This window comes from Peromyscus leucopus, chromosome 3 (assembly GCF_004664715.2).
Source record: "Peromyscus leucopus breed LL Stock chromosome 3, UCI_PerLeu_2.1, whole genome shotgun sequence".
Classification (NCBI taxonomy): domain Eukaryota; kingdom Metazoa; phylum Chordata; class Mammalia; order Rodentia; family Cricetidae; genus Peromyscus; species Peromyscus leucopus.
In genome coordinates, this window is record NC_051065.1 from 54,948,552 (window position 1) to 54,967,019 (window position 18,468).

At 44.0% G+C, this 18,468-nt stretch overlaps 1 pseudogene; it reads left to right on the forward strand.

The window, feature by feature from the left end:
- Positions 1 to 4,154: 4,154 nt before the first annotated feature.
- Positions 4,155 to 7,026, forward strand: LOC114691051 (annotated as a pseudogene).
- Positions 7,027 to 18,468: the final 11,442 nt, after the last annotated feature.

Here is an 18,468-nt window from a genome sequence, read left to right on the forward strand (position 1 = left end):
GCTGTCTGTTACCAGTGACAAGTTTTTCTGCCTTGCCACCAACTGCAGAGGGAAATGCCTTCTGGAATGAAATGATTCATAATTAGGCCCCGGGAGTGATAGATGTGCCAGCTCCCAGGACCTCCCCTTGCTCACTGCGAGGCCTCATGAAGTACAGGCAACAGTGAGGGTCATTTCATCAGGTCTGCCATTTTTTTTTATCTATGACAACAGGGTTAGCTGAGTCAACCTGGATTGAATTTGCTAACCAGGTAAGACAACCCATACTCAGACCGGGCATCTCTGAGGATCCAGCCTCCTCAGGGAGCTGTCTTTAAGCCCAGTGCTGAAGTTTGTTTGCTCAAGGTCAGAAGTTTTCAAAGTCACTTGGCAAACTTCTGGAAAAGTGTGGGACAGGAGGGCTCTTACGCTGGGTCCCACAACTTCTTTGCAGCTCTAAAATGTTGGAAAGAATTAGATCAAATATCCGTGTAATCTTCTCCCATTTTAGAATGTAGAGCATCAGCATTTGTGCTTAAAATTCCTCCTTCTGTATCGAGGTCTGCTTCTCCTTTGTGTTCAGAAGAGGTAGGAATGGCTAACTTCTGTTCTTGAACAAAGCGTGAAAACCACTCACAATTTTGAAAATCTTTATGGATGTAATATGCAGGCTTTAGACTGTGCTAAATTCTCTCTCTCTCTCTCTCTCTCTCTCTCTCTCTCTCTCTCTCCACCTCCCTCTTTGGTGCTATTTTCCAACTCAAATCACCCTTTCTTTCTAGTTCCCAGAACTTTTCTAGTTTATCCACACCCATCTGAGAGGAGATATGCTGAATAAAACAAGGTCCCAAGCAGTGCTACAGAGTTTAATGCAACTAAAACTGGACTGTGGCCATCTCATTTCAACTGGCCTGTTGGTTTCCTTCTAACCTGAGGCCCAACACCTGTGTTCTTCTTGCCTTCACCAGTGATCATGCCCCTCTATTAAGACTCTCTCAGCATTCAACTGTTACAAATATATCATCTATAGGAATTGCTATTGCAAATATTTGTTTCAATTAATTAGCAATGGCCTTATGATGAAGCCTGACTGCATTTCTCTATTGTAACCATGTGGTAGCACTAGCCCTGGGGTGATGCACAGCCCGACAACATTCCTTAATGATCCTCTTAATTACACAGTTGGGGTAACCATTCTGTCTAAAAAATCTGCTTCGTAATTACAAAATCACCAGCCCAGCCAGCCGTGTTGACCCATCAATCGCTTGCATTCCACTGTGTCCTGAAAATGTGTTCTGTCTTCTCTCCAAATGACAGGGAAGCTTTGGAAACCGGTGAGTGTGGGATGCAGCTGCTCTGGTTATGAGGGCGTCTCGGCCTCTCTCTGCCTAGGGCTGTTCGACCGCTGGGCTTCTTCCTCTACCTCCCACCATCTTTTCCTCCACACAAGGGAATCCATTCCCTCTCTCAGATCCATCTACATAAAGCTTGTTTGTAGTCATTTAGCATAAGCCTGAAAAAGTAATTATAGTCCCTCAGGTTGACTGGCCTGGCTCCTTGGATGCAGAGTCTGCTGTTGAAATTGTCACTCAGCTTTTTCCCTTTTGCTAGCCAGACTTGTGTCCTCGGCTCCAAAGCCAATATGTGTACCTGTGTGTGTGTGTGTGTGTGTGTGTGTGTGTGTGTGTGTAGACAGTGATGGCTTATGGGTAAGCAGGTATCCGCCATCATTCCTGGAGCCATGAGAATGGTAGCTTCTAGCTCAGTGAGTGCAAGCTCAACACTTAAATGTTAGCAAATGACAGGCTGGTAAGTCCCCTGGTTCTCTACTATGTCACATATGCACACCTCAAAGGCTGGTTAACATGTTGTGATTGCTGTGTCCCCAAGGAAATCTTGGGATTCGTGTTACGTATGTCCAGTTTAAGTGTTATTCAGTGAAGATCCTTTTCAATATCACAGAACCACTGTTTGTGAATAAGAACTCCAAGTATCTTCTTGGGTGGTCTGTACACATTCTTCCTATATAGTGAAAATATCACAGCTCCTGTGTGGTCATATTTTGTTTGTACTCTAACAAATAAAGATTGCCCAAAGATCAGAGGGCAGAGCCAGCCACTAGTTAGCCATAGAGGCTAGGCAGTGGTGGCACACACCTTTAATCCCAACACTTGGGAGGAGGAAGCAGGAAGATCAGGAGTTCAAGGCCACCCTGGGCTACATCAGATTGAGCCAATCTAAAAGAGAAACAGAGCCAGGCAGTGGAGCCTCACACCTTTAATTCCAGCACTAGGGAGGTGGAGACAGGAAGTGATATGGCTGGGCAGAGAGAGGAATATAAGGTGGGAGAAGACAGGAGCTCGGCCCCTTCAGCCTGAGGATTTAGTAGAGGTAAGAAGTCTCTTTAGTGGCTGGCTCCTTTACTGATCTTTCAGCATTTACCCCAATATCTGGCTCTGGGTTTTTATTATTTAAATCAATTAGGATTCATGTTACACTCCTGGTGTTCATTGTGAACTTGTGTCCCTCAAGCCCTCGATATAGCAGATCCTGAGAAGTACCTGTGTCACGGCCACTACCTCTTCTTATAGAGAAATTGCCTTCTATAGGCAAGGACATGGACTGGGAGCTTTTCTTTGTGTTGTGAGCTAAGGGGTTGAAATGAAGAGGGAAGCCTCAGGGTAATCGGAACTATCATTCACTGCTTATGGGGATGCAAACTGGTTTAATCACTTTGGATTAAATCTCTTGCAAGTTTGTCAGTCTCTTGCAAGTCTAAACATATTTTCATGTTACCTAGGAATCACACTCTGGGGCATTTATCCAACTGATTTGAAGCTATGTTCACACAGAACCCTGCACATAAGTGATGACAGCAAGTTTATGCACAGTTGTCAAAAACCTGAATCAGCCCAGATGTCTTTCAATAGGGGAATGGATAAATAAGCTCAGGTACATCCATAGTCTGGAATAATACTCAGGGATTAAAAAAATCAGCTATCAAACCACAAAATACATGAAGGAAATTTAATGTTCCTGTGTGAAAAAAGCCAGTTGTAGTGATTAATAGTGATTATTAATTTTATGGCATCTAGGATCACTATGGAAACAAACTTCTGGGCATGTCTATTAGTGAGTTTCTAGACTAGGTACACTGAAGCAGGAAGACCCTCTCCAAATGTTGGTGGCACCATTCCACGGCCTGGGAGAAAGTGAGCTGAGCATGCATCTGTCTGTGCTTCCTGAGTGCAGATGCAATGTGGCCACTGTTTCACACTCCAACCCCACCATGTTGGGCTGCACCTTCAAACTGTAAGCCCAAACAATCCTTCCCTTTCTCACATTGTTTTTGCCCCAATTAGGAGAAAAGAAACCAACACACAACTTTAAAAGTTTACGTATTTCATGATTCCAGTTATGCAACATTCTAGAAAAGGCAAAACAATACAGTCAGTAAGAAAATAGCCAGTGGAGATAAATAGGAGACACTCGATTTTCAAAGCAGGAAAGTCATTCTGTGTTATAATAGATGTGACACTGTGCGTGCCTCAAAAACTATAGGCCATTGCAGCATAGAGTGAACCTTGATGAGCATGATTTTTGTTTTGTTGTTGTTAGGGTTTGTTTGTTTGTTTGTTTGTTTGTTTTTGAGACAGGGTTTCTCTACATAGCCCTGGCTGTCCTGCAACAGTCTCAGGAGCCCCAGACAAGTTGCAGCCTCGGTGCAGCTGATTTTGAGGGGGCAATTAAAGCCTCCTGTGCTTTCTGTGCTGTCCTCGTTGTGTTTAGTCGTGTCTCCTGCGGCCAGGTTTCATGATTTCAAGGATGGGGAAGAAATAGTAGAGTATGATGACTTTGCTGAGTTTGAGGGTGGTATGGAAGATTCTGTTAGGGAATCTCCTTAGCAAGTGATAATCACTGAAGACGATGAAGACAAGAACACTGTGGAGTTAGAAGGGCAGGATAAAAACCAAGGAGGAGACTTTGAAGATGGAGATACTAAGAGTGAGCCATGGGGTGAGGAAGAACTTGAGGGTTGGGAAGACAAATCATATACTTCCTCTAGCAAAAATAAAGACCCAATAACAAGTGTTGATATTCTCGCACACCTCTAGAACTGTCGGAAGAGTTATTATCTAGAAATTTTGATGTTAACTGGTCTGCTTGCCTATATCATGAACTACATCATTGGGATTAAAATAATCATGGGTGATGAGCACAGGGGTACATGTGTGTTTGCTGTTGGCACTCATAAAGCTTTGGTGAAACTACAGGAAGAGATGCAGGATGTGGTTAGTTTTGTAATGATAAACCTAAGTCTGGAGCAAAGTATGGACTGCCAGACTCTTTAGCTATCCTGTCAGAAGCAGAAGTCACAGAGGGAACGATGGGTACGAAGATGATTCACTTCCTTATACACTATGCTGACAAGATTGAATCCATCCATGGTTCAAAGATTATGCAAAGAGGAAGGTGACCTTTAAAACTCCCTGACATGAAGAGGGCACTACTGCTTACATTTAATGTGCCTGGCTCAGGTAACACTTACTCAAAGTCACGGAAGCTTTGCTGCCCTGGTGAACATGGGGACGCGTCCTATGGATAAAGCCAAAAACGTTTCCACTCAGCAGAGAAGGTAAACAAAATGCAGACGAGAACTGGGCAGGAGTGGAGGAGAACGTGGAGCTGACACAAGCGCAGGGTCAGGAGGCTGCAGAGCCTCAGCAAGGGAAGAAGGAAGGAGCCAAGAAAGAGTGGATCATGAAGGAGAAGATCCTGAGGCGCAGGGGAGGCTGGGGGAAGCTGCTTTGAAGAGAGAACAAAAGAAGCTGGAGAAGAAGCAAATGGAAATGAAACAAATCTATGTGAAATTCGTTGAAGCCACCCCAGAGATCGGAACCTTCATGCCACGGTAAGCTTTGTGTCCACGGGAAATGGGAAAAGCGTGAGTCCGTTTCTCATCTTAGCGTTCACAGATTCCTAGTGACTGAGACATCCTTACTTCACCCTCTTCTCTGGGTGTGGAGTTCTACAGAGGTTGTAAATACATTGAAAGAACTACTTCAGTTATTTCCTCCCAGATAATCAAATGACTTTATAAAAGGGATGGTATGTAAAGTATGTGTCGTTTAAAAATGTTTTTAGATTGTAACATGAATCATCAGTGCTTTGTTTGGTGTTTAACGAACAAAATTTCTAGAAAGGTTGTTGCTTTTTTGTTTAACCTGGGCAGTTGGAATAACCATGGAGACTAGCTCTAATTCAAGATCACACAAACATCTATTGGAACTGCATAATAAACACTGCTTGATTTTTTTCTTTTGTGTCCACATTAGACTTGTGGAAAAGATGAAACCTGGAACATCGTATGTAATGAATTTCAGAGACTTAGAATATGGTGCCGTACATATTTTGTATGTGGGAGGTGCTGATGGCAATATTACAGGAGGAAATCTATGGGTGTTGGGATACTGTATGTTCATGGAAGATTCTAGGAACAATACTGAACCCTCTAAATTAAGAATGAAAATTATTGTAGTGGGCGAGGATGGCAAACACTTTTTTAACTTTCTCCTTTTTTTTTTTCTTGGTTATTTTTTGTGTCTTTCACATCATGCATCCCAATCCTACCCATCTCCCCTCCCATTGAATCTGCCCTCTGCCCCTACAACCCCCCCAAAAAAAATTAAGATAAAAAAGGAAAAAGGAAAAAAAAGGGGGGGATCTCATCATGGAAGCTGCAGTGTGACACAGTGAGTCACTCAGTAAGCCCCTTTATCCATACATCTTTACATGCAGACGTTCATTGCAAAGAATCATTGTTTGGTTCAAGGCCCCTGGTCTCTGCTACACTACCATAGAGTAGGCACTGAGCCCTCACTGGGACTCACCCTGGACATCTCGTTGCTGTCCTGTGTAGCCTTGGGTTTCTAGGACCTAACCCCCAATCTGTGCTTCAGAAGATCACAGATGGGATGGATGTTGGGGTGGGCCAATGCTTAACCCTGGTTCTGGGCCTGGGTAGTTGCAGGGTTGGCCAGCCCACCAGCTCTCCCCTGTCTTCTCCACCAGGGTGAGCTCTCCAGCATTGCCCTGGCTAGTTCACCCTTTGCAGCAATGAGCAAGGGGCGGGGCCAGTTCTTCTGCTTTCACATCCTCAGGGTCTGTTCATCCACACCTACACCATCAGGGCCAGCTCTACTGTGTTGCCCAGTCGAGGTATGGGGCCACTCTTGATAGCAAATTATTTTATTCTTTCTTATGGCACTAATAGAAGACCAGAGGGTGGGAAGAAAGTCACCTGGGGATTGATTCTCTAATGCCTCTGTGGCATGGCTATGGCCCGGTTATGACTGTTGCGTTATCTACAGGCAGCAGACGCCCTCTGGGAGGCCCTTTCATAAGTGCTCTCCCCCCACTCTCATCCTCTCTCCCTTCCTCCTTCCCTCCCTCAGGCTTTCTGTAACTATCACCTGCTCTTGCTGCTTTGAGCCTAAGCTGGTAACTCTCGCTGTCATGGATACTTTCCAATCCCACCATCCCTTGCTGGTTTATCCTAATGCTTCCAATACTTTTGTGAGCAGAACTTCCATTAAAATCATCCCTGTTCCCTCACTTGCACATGCCCTCTGTATCCAGCTGTGGTCCAACTCAGGGTCTCAGGGCCTTTGTGATGGTTACTATTCTTTGTTACTAATCTTTGTTATCAGATTTGAAACCACCAGTGAAACAACCTCTGGCTATGTCTATGAGAGTGGTTTCAGAAGATTTAATTGAAGACAGAAGGCTTACCCTGAATTTGTACCATCAAAGGAGTGGGGTCTCAAATGGGATAAAAAGGAGAAAGCAAGCTGAGCACCAGTGTTTGCCTCTCCCTGCCTCCTGCCCACAGATGCCATGTGACCTTCTTCTTCACACTCCTGCCTCAGTATCTTCCCGGAAGTGATGGGCTGCACTTCCAACTGTGTTCGAGTATGTCGTCTCAACAAGCAAAGCAATGACTACAGCCTTTGCAAAGTGGCCGCCAACCCTTGCTTCCACCTTTGACCTGCCGCTACAGCTCTGTGTGCTCACTAACCTATAGGCTACCATGTTTGTGTAGGAGAGTCAAGAGAAGCTTGCCTCCTGGAGACATGCTTGAAACTCACACTGACTGCCCCAGTGTCTGCAGACTCCAGAAGCAGATGGAGTGAGTTACTTGATCTTTCAATGTAGACCAATCATGGCTACCACTTGTACTACTTACCAGGTTCTTCATGTGAAAAAGAGAAATCCTGACACAGACCTACCCGACGTCTCTCTGAAAGAATTGCAAGCAATAGCAAAAAGTAAGTAAATAAATAAAGTAAAGCTGAATATGCAATAACACCACTTTTATAATCTCTTCTCTTTATTATAATAGCAATTCAACATCCACAGTGTTCGATGTTTTGTAGGAAACCTCTATTTGGTGTGTTGCTTTTATAATTAAAAGGCTATAAAAGACAAAATTTTAGTGTTATATATGCTTATAATTGAAAAATATTTTAAAAATTTAAAGGAGAAAATAAAAAAGAAAATAAAAAAGAACAACAAGCAGGAGTATTGTAAGAATATGAATGTCCTTATTTTAAATAATAGCTCCATCACGTTTTAGATTTATCCCTATACCAGTCCCTTAGCTCCTCTGAGCCTCATTTGTCACAGTTAGAAAAAAGGGACATCAATGCCTCTTGCCATGTTTTTGCAAGACTTAGAGATAGCATAAGCAAATCCTTCAGCAGGATGCCTCATGCAGGGAATGTATGACTGGGACAGGTCTGGATTTGAAACTCTGCTTTGTTAGTTTCAAACCGTTCAAAGCTTGAAAAGGGTAGAAAAGTCTCTCTCTGATAAAACAGGGGTGGAAAAACAGTCAGCTCCTTCCTAGGATTAGGCTGCCCATTGATGACAAAAGAGCTCTTGAGGACATTGAGCAGACGCGGCAGGCATACTGCTGTGACGCCATTGCCTTCACCTTCCTGATTGTTTGAAACCTGTATCACCAACAGTGATCACCTGGAGAAGGGAGTCCACGCCAAAGTGACCTGATCTGACATGGGGAGGGGGCGTTTATGTATTCAGTGAGACTGGGGGAGACAACTGCCTCATTCAGGGTCCCCAAAGTGATGCCTTCAGAGGTATGTTTGCTTAGCCGGAACCTGTTAAAATGCAGCAGCAGTAGCTGAGGGACTCCCAAAGGGCACAGGGCTGGGGCCCTTCCCAACCCTAGCTCTCTCAGACTGAGAAATCTTGCTACCAATAAACAGTAGTGGTGACCTTAAGTTGGAAAGGGAAAAAAAAAGAAGCAAAAACAATTTGGAAGAAGGAGAGAGTAGAAGGAGAACAGGGTGACAGAGGAGGGTGCTGGCATGGACTACCCCCTCTCTCTTCTCTTCGCCATGTGGGAAGGTTTGCCAGCTTTTCTCCTGTTTTGTTTATGTTTGCTTGATTAAGAAAATCACCCAAAGGGGCTGGAGAGATGGGTCAGCAGTTAAGAGCACTCGCTGTTATTCCAAAGAACCCGGGTTCAATTCCCAGCACCCACATGGCAGCTCACACCTGTCTGTCACTCCAGCTCCAGGAGATCTGGCACCCTCACACAGGCATACATTCAGGCAAAACATCAATGCACGTAAAAAATAAATTTGAAACAAAAAAATAAAAAATCTAAAAAGAAAAGAAAATGTGTCTTGTTCCTATGAACACTCTTCTGGGCACTTTACAAATACTGTATTTGTTAAAACAAGAACATTTGCACCCGAGGTGGTGGTGCACACTGTTAATCCTAGCACTCAGGAGGCAGAAGCAAGTGGATCTCTGAGGCCAGCCTGGTCTACAGAATGAGTTGCAAGTCAGCCAGGGCTATGCAGAGAAACCCTGTCTTGAAAAATCAGAACAAACAAACAAACAACCCCCAAAACAAAACAAAATAAAACAAAACAAAAACCCAAGCACATTACAAGTACAGTCATCGGAGTATGTGTGGGCCAAGGTATGCCAGGACTTCTGCATGGAAAAAGGTTTACCCGAGCTTCATAACCCATCTCTATGTGTTCTGTGGCATGTTCTATGACAATATTTCTGAAACTAAATGTGTAGCACTTGCTCACTGGTTGTGTTAAGAAAAAAAAAATGTACTAAGTCATGGCCTATGCCCACCCTGGCCTGCTGGACCTGGTGCTCTAACAGGAAGAGTCCAGCAATGAGTACTAAAGTCATGATTAGTCAAGCCTGAAGCATTGAGGATGAATATTTCATCTGATGTTTTCTCTGGAAACGAGTTTCAGTGGTGGGAGGGTGGCAAAAGCCCAACAGCTTGGTTTGGGGGCACCAAGTTACCAGGGATGTGACAGCGGGAGGCTCAGATAGGACCGGCGGGTGTCTAGATGGCTGCTTTCAGCTCAGAGTCCTTCCCTGAAATTGCTATGCTGTTGGTGTGGGTAGGTCACACCTCTCTTCCCAAGTCACCATGCTTCCCTTGGAGCCCTTTGGACACACGTGTACCCACCCACACAGTCACAAAGCTTAATCCATGGATCAGAACAGCACCGAGCCCAAAGGCCACGCTGTTACAGGACTTTCTTATCCCTTCGTCTCCAGAAGAGGCTGTTTCAGCATGCCATGGGGTATCCGGGGATGATAAATTTTCGTAGGAAAATCATATTAAAGTTCAATTTGTTAAATCAGTCTCCTGATCTTATCGGTGGTGGGCAGTTGTTCTAGCACCAGAACCAGGAAGTGATAAATCCCTTTGGCTGAGTCTGCAGATGGTTATCCTATCAGTGTGGATGAAATCAATGGGGAAGTCATCTCAGGGAATGTCCTCGAAGCTTATAGAACACCAGCTAGTAATATTGCTTGATCAGATTGTAATCATTCATTATTTCCCCCTGGCTCGTGTGTGTGTGTGTGTGTGTGTGTGTGTGTGTGTGTGTGTGTGTGTGAATGATTTCAACAAGAAAGCTTTCAAGATTCACTTGGTTGGATCAGCAGAAATGTCTGGTACCCGTATTCCTGTTCTCAACACCCAAATTCAGATAGCTAATCATGGCCAAATGTTTCCTGAAAAATCCTAGAACCAAGGCTGGAAGAGGGCAGTTTTTCGCTACTGGCCATGAACACAGACCCAAGATTCAAGTGCTTCTCAGAAAACTTGGGGCACAGAGAAACACTCCAGCAGATGGAGGGACACTACACGAAGGAAGTACCCATCTTTCATGGCACTTCGTGGCGAGGTGGCTCTGAGGTTAAGCAGGTGAACACTTTCTGGGAAGCAGATAAGGGGTTGCCATTTGCTCCTCTTGGTTATGCACCTGTTCAGGGCTGAGAGTGCACCACGTGCTGGGCAGTGCACTGAGCAATGGGAGTAAAGGTACTTGGAGAAGTCATCCCTTGTCTTGCGGAGTTCAACATCTAGGACGAGGTCCAGCAATCTGCCCCTGGTTATTTCTCTATATCCCAACAATTATTTAATCATTGAAGGGGTGGGAAAAAGTATTTCATGGCCTATGAAAATTGCAGATTCCGGCCCATAATTAAAGCTTTAATGGAATACACCCCTGACCATACATTTCTATACCACTCATAGTTGCTGGTTTACTATAATATACCAAAGATGAGTCACAGCGGCAATGACTGACAATCTACTGTTTAGCCGTAAGAAGAACAAGCTGTCTCACCATGGTCTAGGGGTGAAGGCAGGGGGGAGCTACTTAAAGTACTAGAGAGTAGTAAGTACAGCTCATAGTATCCTCACTTTGGGGCTGCAGGCAGCAGAGGTATCGAATCAATCATTAGCAAACACTACTGCTGTTACAAACAGGGTTAGAAGCCCGGAGAGATCGCTTGAAAGGGAGAGAAGGTGGGGCTGGTAGTGGCTAACCCACGAGACCCATCAAATGAGTGAGATATGTGGGGAATCAAAGGAGAGGAGTCTGAGTTAGGTTTGAATTTCGTTGAAAGTAAAACTGGAGATGAGCTCAAGTCTGGGGAGTTTGTTTGGGAGGTATCTGAGAAACCATGGGTGAGAGGTAATGACTGGTTGCTGCTGTGGTCAGCTGGTGCTCACTCCTTGAGACACTCTGAGAAAGAGTGGAGCAAGCCTTAGGGGTAGCTCTCTGCCCAACACGGAAGCCTTGACTTGCTTACAAATGGCTAGGCACCTTTTATAGTCTCTGCATTTCCACGTCTCACCTGCAGGTGGCTTCTGAGTCCCTCCTGAAGGTGCTGAGTGGAAGCCTGCAGGAACGGGTAGGGAACTGTCCATTGCTGCTGTGCTGAAATCCAGTGCATGAAGCATAACAAGAATGCCTACCATCGTATGCCGAAGAGCTGTCCAAGCAGCTGAGCTGGAGCAGAGTTAAGCTTTGGCCCCAGGCAGTGGTTCATTCTGCAGGACTGACATCTCCTGCTGCTGGCTGCTCAGATTCATGCTGGCTGTACCTCCTCTGGGAGAGCCTTGTGCTTCATGCTCTGGATGGAACACAGCCCCGGATTTGGGAGGCCTTGATACCAGTTGGACTTGGCCTGCTTTGTCCCCAACTGACCCAGTAATCCATATCTATCTTTTCTGACTAGAAAAATGCTGCCCTTTCTAACTCATACATTTGTGATTATAATTGCCTTGCTTCAAGATTTTAAGAAAATATATATAGATATGATGTCATTACTATTCTTTCTGTCAGAGGCCCCTTCTCCTTTCTTCTCTCTAATGAAAATGACTTTCAGAGTTTTAATCAGCCACCACGAAGTTGCTCTTTACACCCACTGAGGCTGTGACTTGCTAACAAATAGCTAGTGTACACTTAGCACTTCTTGGCAATGAGCTTTTGTCTCCTGGGTTCTATGGGCTGGCATGGTTCCAGGGTTTATTGGAATCTTCCCATATCTTTGCTGGTCAGTCCATCTTCTAGACACCAAACAACTGCAGGAAGTCTGTAGGAAACTGCAGGACAGATTTCTGTCTTTGACAAGAGCAGGTAGACTTTTGACCAGTAATTTTTCCTTGAAAATGGAAATGAATGTGGAAAGGGGCATGAAGAGAGGAAGACATGGTGGGCAGGGGTAGAGGAGAAGCATAGGAATAGAAGTAAGAGATAGAGTTAGGAAGGGAGGAGGAGAAAGCAAGAAGAAGAGGAGGAGGAGAAGAGAGGGCAGGAAGGGGAAGAGGGCAGGAGGAAGGGGAAGAGAAGAAGAAAATACAAGGAATAAAGAAAGAGATGAAGAGGAATAAGACGACAGGAGGAAGACATGGCAGTCACAGCATGAGACCTTTCTGAGCCATCCACACCATTCCAGGACAGAGAAAGAAATAAATATATTTGGGTGACAGATGGTAAATATCTTCATATTATAAGCACACACATCTCTTTCCTGGAACCCTTAGAAGGGCCCTTCTCATAGTTCCAAGCAGTTGATCCTTGATTGTGTTTGGTATTTATGCAACATCTGGAGAGAAAATAATATTCTGTTGCTTTTAAATACATGCCAAACACCTCACCCTGAGAGAAAGCAGCTTTCATCATAGGGAGAAATAAACAGGAGAAGGAGGGAAAGAGGAGAGGAGGAAGACAGAGCAGTGTGCCATCTCAGGATGCTGTCCATACACTGGGTTGTCAAGGATGAGGCAGGAGCAGAGAAAAATGATAGCATCGGGGACCACCAACATCTGGAATTCACCACCCATCACTCTCTTTGTTCAGGCTAGGTAAAAATGTTGTGGAAAGATCTATTTCGCTCAAATCCATCTTCACAACAGCAGAGTGAGGAGTCAGATATCAGCAATTCTGCTTCCGAGGAATGAGGAGTGAGGCCCTTGTGTACTCTGACGGGAAGCTGGAGTGAGGGCATGATGCTCATTGCATCTCTGAACAGTGTGGTTTCTCACTGTCCTTTGCCTCTCCATCCCTCCCCCTCCAACAGCATCTCTTTCTTTACAGAAATTATGGGCGTTCGAGCCGATTTTCTGCCATTTGGAGAAAAGACATTTTTAAACACTGACACCCTCCAATTTTGTAACAAGTCCCTTCACTTTCCTTCTTGTTCTAGACATTGAAGAGCAGAAGCATTTGCTTTTCTTAGAGAAAAAGCATAGATCCAAGGCAGTGGTTAAATCAGCAGTTACAGATCTGTCACTTAAAAGACTTCCCCACCATTGCTGTGTTTGGAACTTGCAGTGAGCAACATGTCTCATGTCAATTGCTTCATCTTTCTTACATGATGCCTAGTTCTGAAAATCTGACAATCTAAAAATGTCCCCCCCCAATCACACAAGCCAGTTTGATATCCCTATTTTTCCCTAACAGATAAAGGGTCTAAGACAGATAAATGCAAAGGGGGTTTTCTCAAAGTCAACAGAAGAATCAGCATTTGAGGCTATGACTATGGGCTTCCTTCTTATTTACTTGTAAACTAAACTACACTTTCCTGAGCACACAGAGTTTAAAAATATTTTAAACATCATTAATTTCAGCATCTCTTCCCTTTCAGAGAGGAAGTCTCCATGTAACTTACACTATAATCTTAGGGTCAATTAATACAAACTAGAGCCCAGCCCAATCCTACCTTAGAAAATTTAAACACATCAAGACACTGGAGGTTAAGGTGGTGGTAGCAGACACGAAGGGGCCCTCTGCCTCCACTCTTCTTCCAGATGCTTCAGGTCTGTGCTGCATCAGCTACAGGCAGAGTGCTAGCTTCCAAAATGACTCAACTTACAGACAAAACCAGGCTACATTTTCAAATTTCAATTAAGATCCATCCTGTATGTAGCTAAGTTAGAAGTTAAGAAAGAAAGAAAGAAAGAAAGAAAGAAAGAAAGAAAGAGAGGAAGAAAAGAAAGAAGGAAAAGAAAGAAAGAAAAGAAAAGAAAGAAGAAGAAGAAGAAGAAGAAGAAGAAGAAGAAGAAGAAGAAGAAGAAGAAGAAGAAGAAGAAGAAGAAGCTTGAATTCGTTAAAAGACACTTACCATAAAGAAGGATTTGCCTTGATTTTCCTGCTTGGGATGTCTGCCCTCTTCAAGAAGACTCTTAGATGACTCTGACCCATGGAGAACAGAAAATGAACACTTGGATTAGAAGGGTCTCTGAGTTGAATATTCATGGGATGGTGGAGTATGATTGTATTAGGAAGTGTCTAAGGTATTGAAACACACCTTTGGGTGAATCTGGTTATTTCTAGTTAGGATTAACTGAGGCAGGAAACCCCACCCTGAATGTTGGTGGCACTGTCCCATGAGCTGATTTCCTGGACTGAATAAAAGAGGAGAAAGCTTGGACCTTTCTGCTCCTTAGTAGGCTCATGGACCAACCTGCTCCCACTGCCATTCCTTCTCCATCATAATGAACTGCATTCCTCTCAATTTTGAGCCAAAATCAACTCTTCCTTCAGTCACTTTTTGTCAGCCATTTGGCCACAGTGATGATAGAAGTCACCAGTACAGTATGTGGGGTGGCATCTTCCACCCGGTGTATCCTTTGGTGCATACCCTGGTGGTGAACGTTTACCTATGAAGATCAGCCTCACCTTCTCTGCCACCTGATATCACACTCACCAGCCTAAAGCCTTGAGTTTGAAAATTGTTGCAGGTTGGACTCCTGGAGATGTCAGAGTTTTACTGGGGCTCTCTTAGGACTGACATAAGAGAAAAGGAATGAGCCACTGAAAGTAGAATTGGGCAACATTGATCTGTGATTCAGATCAATAGCATTTTGGCTAATCCTACAGGGAGCTGTGAAGAACTGTCCCAACTGGGGCAATAGGTCTGGCATTTAAACTTCCCATTGATCAGTTATTGGATGCAGACCAACTTGGGAAGGGAGTATGACCTTGGGCATTGTGGCTGTCTTTAGCAAGCTCCCAAAGGGGGCTGGCAAGCTGCCAACATCTGGGCAGCAATTCCTTCACTCTGGGTGGTAGATCACAGCATCTATAGTCAGGATGCTAAGATAGAGATAATTCTAATAAAGAAACAGAAATCAAATGAAGACTGCCTAGTGCCTCCAGTCCTTCAAAAGCATCTCTTAGCTATAGCTACTTGCTATAAACAGCCAACAGTCTGTGGAAGATGCAAAGACATAAGCTGAGGTGTGGATGCTCCAATATTGTTTCTGATGGCTGCACAGTCCTGACTCTAATACAGAGGGCATGCTCATTCTCACCAGGGAGCCAGATAGAGCTTCAAGTGTTGATTTGACAAGGAAGGGATCTGACCCTCAGTAATGTGTCCTCATTGTTGCTAAGAAACCTGTACTGGTACCTGTACTGGCAGAGGTCAGATTGATTTAACTCCAGCTGTCCTGGAATGTGCTAAGCAACAGAGGGTAGATCCCCCAAGATTTCAACTATGTAATGAGAGCTGAGCCATGCTGTGGTGTGGACCCCCATGGTATTCTTACCAGAGAGAGCTGAGCCCTGCTGTGGTGTGGACCCCCATGATAGTCTTACTAAAATGAGGATGACTGAAGATGCATGAGTGAGCTTCCTCTCACAGTGACTAGAGCCTGGACCCAGTAGCACTGCCATGGATGCTCATGAAATGAGACTCATCCTAGAAATGGGAAACAGATCACAGAAGTGAATCCTTACTACACTCAGAATCCTTGAGGATTTGAAGCTCCTGCTCTACAAGAAGAGACTTCTCATGAAGTGGGCTTACAGCTGATAAAGGTCTAAATGTGGAGGGCTGATGTGCTATTCAATGACAATCCTCTGACATGAAAAATCAGAATTGGGTACACCGCTGTAACCAAGCCTAGCAACATCTCTTATTGATTGGAATTATCTTGATTTTTTTTCTTAAACCATATCCATGTTTATTCTCTCCCTATTAATTCTCTCAATAGACACTTTTGTGGATATACTCCAGACTAGGCATTGCATTAGAAGATGCAGTTAGTTATGAAGACTGATGTGGGAATCTTTCCCTGGAGGAAATCTAAGTAGGCTTTATGGTGGTGATTTTTAGAATTGCATTGTCAAACTGCAGTGTTCGGTGGGGCAAGATTCATGTATGGGTATCAAATGACCTTGATTGTCTGACGTGGACGTTAGGGTTTCTTCTGGGTTGAGGTTCCTCACCTAAAACCTTAGTGTTGATGGGGACCTCTCGTCTTCTCTGACACTGTAAAAACCGGCTTCCTTAGTGTTAGACTCTGACAAGAGTGGGCATCGTGAATCTTACTGCTGCCTTTCAGTTTCTCAACATTGTAGAAACATCTGCTCATACCCTTCATCCACTGGTCTAGACCTCCACATGCTTATGACATCTGGACTAATCATAGATTGTTTTTTATAGTCCTTTGAACTTGGTGACCTCTTCTTCCTCCTCTTCTTCCTCTTCTTCCTCCTCCTCCTCTTCCTTCTTATCCTTCTTAGTCAGTGGGGCTAAGATCACTAGCCCCCACTTTGAAGCAGGGTCTCAAGTTATATCCGTGGATGGCCTAGAAATCTCTTTGTAGACCAGGCTGGTCTTAAGCTTACAGAGATCTGCCTTTGTCGGTGCCTGTGTCTGTCTGTGCCTGTGCCTGTCTGTGCCTGTGCCTGTCTGTGCCTCTGCCTGTCTGTGCCTCTGAAGTACTGGGATTAAAGGTGTATGCTAGCACACTGCACAGCACTGGCTACCTCTTTTAAGAACCACCCAGCTAATTAGTCATTCAACCCCAGCCCTGCTTATTTGTAGCTTTCTCTCTTTCATCTAAGCTTGAGACTGAGAATTTAGAATGCCTTCAGAACATGCCCCAGTTATGAAAAACATGTCTGGATAAGTCTTTACCACCGAAAATATCACCTGTGACACCACAGATGCCATTCCCCTTTACCATGTCCCCATCCCAGATTCCTGTGTGTGTGACAAAGGAAGACATTGGATGAAACAATGATTTCAAACTCAAGTTGATGCTCAACCCAACAGCCTCTTTGACCATGTCCTCCAGAAAAATCATTAAGATCAACTTTAATAAAAGAGATTTTAGAACTTTAGGGGTGCCAGACAGAAGTTCTAATAGAATCTTTGCTTTTTTTCTATGACTCTGGGGGTATTATTTAGTTAATTCTGTGTGCCTTAGTTTCTTTGACTGTAAAATAAGCTTATGCTCCCCCTACCCAACATAGGCTTAGTGTTCACATAGCTCACAGCAACTATAATAAGCTATGATAATTTTAAATCATATCTTCTCTCTTCTGAAATATTAAAAGAGACTCAACCCTGGATTTTCAGTGCTGGGCCTGAGACAGGATTTAGAAGAACCTGGAGAAAGAGCACAGGAAACTGGTGGGGGAGGGGGAATAGAAGAGCAGCTTGGGGCATATACTGAGGTTGTTCAGAACCTACTAGGAACGAAATGTTTCCCCTTTTCTCTTTTGTGGTCTCTTTCTCTCTTCACTTTCCTTCCATTGTGAAGACATGGAATACAGAGAAGTGCAAAGGGGATGCACTCACCAATCAACTTCTCACGTCCTAATCAGCCAGTTCCAGAAATGGTCCATAGTTTTGCTAGCGACATGAGGCTTGCTTTTGGTGCCTGTGACGGTTAACATCATCAACTTGACAGTATCTGAGGTCACCGAGGAGACAAGCCTCTGGGCAAGTCTGAGAGCAAGTTTCTAGATTTGGTTAGTTGAAGTGGGGAGGTCCATCCTGCATACGGGTGGCCGTATTCCATGGGCTGGGGTCCCAGTCTGAATAAAAGAAAAAGTGAGTTGAGCATCAGTATGCATCTCTCTCTGCTTCGAGATTCTGCGACCATCACTTCCCCAACCACAGTGGACTGCAACTTCTCAAGCAAGCCCTCTCTTCCTCAGGTGGCTTTTTACCAAGTAGTTTGTCACAGCTGTGAGAAAAGTAACGAACACGGCATCTTAACCCTCAGCTATGAGGTGTCTCCTAAGGCTATTCTCTTGGCTAAAGGACTGAGGGTAGTGTTCTTACAGACTCCATAGAGCTACCATACCCAAATACTTTCATGAACCTTGAAGAACGTTCTTTATGTCATTGTTTCAAGTTTAAGGGATTTTTGACAACATTAAAAATACTCTAGTCTGCCAGCCTTCCTCCCCAGACTGGCCCACAAATCCACCATCACCACATTGTACTTCTTCCCCACAACCCTGTCACATTATGCAGCATGAAACAATTCAAAATTAAAACGACAAATGAACTGTTAACTGCTAAATATTTAATGTCAAGAAAAAGCTGTTTAAAACTGGTAAAAAACCCAAGCAATAAATCTAAATACTATAGTGGGAAGTGTTATATTAGCTAAGGTTTTTTTTTTTTTTTTTCAGTATATTAGTGTTGTCTTTATAGCAAACGTTTCCCCATTGGAAAACACACAGCACATTTACTGCACAAATTTATGAGCATGTTCTTTTAACCCCATTCGTTTTTTTGTTTTGTTTTCTCTTCATGTTTGTAGCAACGTCAGTTTGTCACTGTGCAAAGATAAGTGATTTTTAAATGTTTTCTTCCAGT